At 42.6% G+C, this 4200-nt stretch overlaps 1 pseudogene; it reads right to left on the bottom strand.

Annotated features, from left to right (window-relative positions):
* Positions 1-292: 292 nt before the first annotated feature.
* Positions 293-411, bottom strand: LOC111742951 (annotated as a pseudogene).
* Between the last annotated feature and the right edge of the window lie 3789 nt (positions 412-4200).

Raw genomic sequence — 4200 nt, 5'->3', positions numbered from 1 at the left:
CAGGAGACACACAGCTGATCATCTGTGGACCCAGGAGAATTTCGCTGCTGAGTTCCTAGTCTCTCCAATTATTGATTCCCTGTCCCTCTTCTTTTTGTGGCCTGGATATTTTTTAAAAAATCGAAGTATAATCGGCATATAACATTATATTAGTTTCAGGTGTGCAACACAACGATTTGACATTTATATACATTGTGAAATGATCACCACTATTAGTCTAGTTAACATCAGTCACCAGCATAGTTACACATTTTTTTTTTTTTTGCGATGAGAACTTTTTTTTTTTTTAAAACGCCTACTGCACCTGGTTTTCCGAGGTGGTCTCCCATCCAAGTACTAACCAGGCCCAACCCTGCTTAGCTTCCGAGATCAGGCAAGATCAGGCGTGTTCAGGGTGGCATGGCCATAGATGTGATGAGAACTTTTAAGACCTGTTCTGAGCAACTTTCAAATATGCAATGCAGTATAACTATAGTTTCCATGCTGTACATTACATCCTCATGACTTATCTATTTTAAAACTGGAAATTAGTACCTTTCTGACCCTCTTTCACCCATTTCACCCACCCTCTGCCCTCCACCTGCACCTCTGGCAACCACCAATCTGTCCTCTGCATCTATGAGTTTGGTTTGTTTGTTTAGATTCCACATGTAAGTGAGATCATACAGTATTTGTCTTCCTCTGTCTGACTTACTTCACTTAGCGTGATGTCTTCAAGGTCCATCCATGTTGTGCAAATGGAAAGATTTTTTTTCTTTGTTATGTCCGAATAACAGTACATTCTATATAACATACACCTCACTTCCTTTATCTCTTTCATTTGTTGATGGACTTTCAGGTTGTTTCTATATTTTGGCTACTGTAAATAATGCTGCAATGAACATGGCAGTGCATATATCTTAATTTTCTTTGGATGAATACCCAGAAGTGGAATTGTTGAAACATTCAGTAGTTCTATTATTTAATGTAAAAAAAATAATATGCATAGTTAACTAAACTTCTAAAAAAAAAATCTGCCTGTTCATCCATCCATCCATTATAATAATGGCTAATTGTGTGTGAAGGTTTCCCATGTGCCAGGTACTGTGCTGAGTATTTCAGAGTTGAGTTTTCGCAGTAACACTGAGAGGGAGATGCCACTATTACTTCTGTTTTTAAGACAAGAAAATGAAATATGCAGAGGTTAAGTAACTTGCCCAAGGAAGGAGCCAGCCAGGAACCCCTGCAGCTTGGCACCAGAGCCCATGCCCTGAACCACTGGTAGCCATGCTGCTTCTCTGCTTTTGGGTGGCACAGGGAGATGCCTGTAGTGACTTGCCTCACGTACTGATGCTGGCTGTTTCTGAGTGCTAGGTTTGAGGTGATTTTTGACTGTCTTCTTTAAAGTCTTCGGAGTGTTTTAATTTTTAAAGGATGTGCATGTATCCTTTTTATAATAGTGAAATTAAAAAGCTAGTTGCGTATCATTCTCAGAGCATACGATTTGCAGGAGGCTAAACAGGAAGCAGGGATTTTTTTTTTTCCTGGCCAGGCAAAAGAAAGAGCTTTGAGAGTCAGTGAGAGGAAGCAACTTTGATCTTGATCATCATTTTCTGGTGCTCTTTGGAGGCCGATTGGCAGTTGGATCCTCTTAATGCCTACCAGGGACACTCCACTGTCCCATGCTCTCTCTGCCACCAGATGGCAATAGAAGCACATTGATGGACCAGCCTGCAGCCTCTGCATAAGGAACATTTGAGCGTCTGTCTCCAAACTACAGAGAACCCGCTCCATGCACAGTGGGAGGAAGGGGCTTTGAGAGAGAGAGACCCCAAACCTGATATCCCCTGCTGACCCAAACCTCAGGCAGCCGGGCAGTCGCATTCAGATGCTTCCGTTCAGTAACCCAGAACAGGGCTCTCCCCAGAACAGGGCTGCATTATCCAATTTGCTCTGATGAAAATGATACAGAGATAAAAAATCATGGAGGAGGTTTCCAGGCATGGAATGAGTGCCAGGGAGCCTGGAGACTGGGTTATTTGTAAGATGTAGCGTTATTTATCCTGTGACTTGTGTAGATTCTTTTTTTGCCCCATGGTCTTTCATGTGTAGAGGCTACAAGGCAAGTCCCAGAACAGGAAGCTGGCAGCTTTCATTGGGGGCTTTCCAGGTGAGTGACTGGGTAGGATAGCTTCAATGGAGGCCCAGCTTTTAGACCAGGGAGGAGGACTGTCAAGAACAAGACTAGGCTCTGGGCCCTGTGGTGAAACTGGGGATGTGTACAGGTGACTGGGGAGGGAAACTTAGAGTGGGAGTGGGGCAGAACATTTCTACCTCCTGAGATGCCCAACATGGACTGGATTCAGGTGTGAGAAGTTGGGGCAAGATTCCTGTATCAGTTAAAGCAAGGTGTAACCCAGATGCAACTTCAGATCTCAGTGGCTCAATGTTCAAAATGGGTGATCTTGACCAGTGAGTAGGTAGCTCTTCTCCAAGTGGTGACTCGGTGACTCAGGCTCCTTCCTCGTGGCTTTGTCATTTTCAATATGTGGTTTCTAAGGACTCATAGAAGAAAGGGAAAGCTCATGGGAGAGCATTTGTGGGAGGCTTTATGGGCCTGGCCTAGTGGTATGAGACATTGTTCCCACCTCCATCCCATTGGCTAGAAATGAGTTGCACAGCCATACCTAACTACAAAGGAGGCTGGGCGGTGCACTCTAGCGTGTGCCCAGGAGGACAAGGTAATGGGTATAACTAGCCAGTCTCTGTCTCAAGACTTATTATTGGAGTAGTTAGACTATAGCGTTTATTTCCAAGACATAATCAGATTTGTACGCATAGATACTCATGCATGAAGATGTTCATTGCTCTATTATTATGAAAGTAAATATTTAGAATCAATTTAAATATTTAGCAATAAGGGATTAAAATATCTGTGGTCTATTCACACAAAGGAATTCTATGCTGTCGCTAAAAATTGCGCTATAGAAGGATGTGTTTTGGCCCACAGTCCTTGCTGTGCTTTATTAAGAGGCAAACCCAGGAAGGCCCAGGTTTTAAGTAAGTCAAGAATGAAAAACAACCAGATATGTGCTTTCCTTTTGATGTTCTACCACTACAGTCATACACAAAATATTTACTTTAAATATAACTCTTTAAGTTATTCTCTGTGCATTTTTAGAAACTTGTCTCCTCAAAAGCAAAATTCAGAATTGAATTATACCATAGACTTTGTAGGAGACAATTTCATTAGCTCCCCGGTTCAATGCCTGACCCCCACCCTGAACTGTAAGCTTCACAGGGCAGACACTGTGTCAGGTCTGTTTATTGCTCTATACACAGTGCGGGGCCGATAGTAGGTATTTGGTAAATATTTATTGACCAAAGTTGAATTACCTGGGGTGATGTCAAATGAGAAAACAACTCGAGTGAAAAAAAGCAAGAGAAAAATCTGAATATTCTATATAATACCAGCTATGTAAAAAGAAGTTCAGAGAGGCATATAAAATCACTGCAAGAGAACATATCAGCGTAATAGCATTGTGTCATGTTCTTTCACATGGAATTTTCTCTATTTTCCATTTTTTTTTTTACAGTGACTCATTTGTATAATCATTCACATCTATCATTTGCGTAGTCAAGATGAAAAGAAACAGTTATTCTGAGACAAGGCTTCTGTGGGGACAAAACTACAGCTCTGAGTCTGTACACAATACCTCCTGGCAGTGACGGGTGAGGTGCGCAGATGCGCTAAAATCATCTGGGGGTTGGGACTGAGCCTAGCCTGAATGTGAGGAGCTGGGGAGCACGGAGACAGGGCACTGGGAGGGCAACTGACACTTCTCTCTCGGTTTTTCCTCCCGAGATCTTCTTGAGGGTCCCTCATCTGTGCTAAGAGTAGCATGGAGTTAGTCTCCAGGGAGAGGTGTGGGGTAGGGGGGATGTCTCCCAGTTTGGGCAGTTGGTTCCATATCCCTTCTGGAAGCTTCCCCACCCTCCCAGGGATATCGGATAAAATACGGGATTCCAATTTCAATTTTGGATAAACAATGAATTATTTTTTAAGTATAAATATTTGACAGATATTTCACCCTTCACATAACTCTACCAAGCTCAGGATCCTTGTTTTGGTGAAATAAGAAGTGAGAAACTCATATAAGCCCCCATCATAGTCAGACCCAAAGCCCAGTAAAATTAGTCTGCAGACTCTCTTCGTCCACC

Source organism: Pteropus vampyrus, unplaced genomic scaffold (genome assembly GCF_000151845.1).
Source record: "Pteropus vampyrus isolate Shadow unplaced genomic scaffold, Pvam_2.0 Scaffold104, whole genome shotgun sequence".
NCBI lineage: Eukaryota > Metazoa > Chordata > Mammalia > Chiroptera > Pteropodidae > Pteropus > Pteropus vampyrus.
Note: the sequence above shows the minus strand (reverse complement) of the source record. Positions and strands in the feature narration are given on the sequence as shown.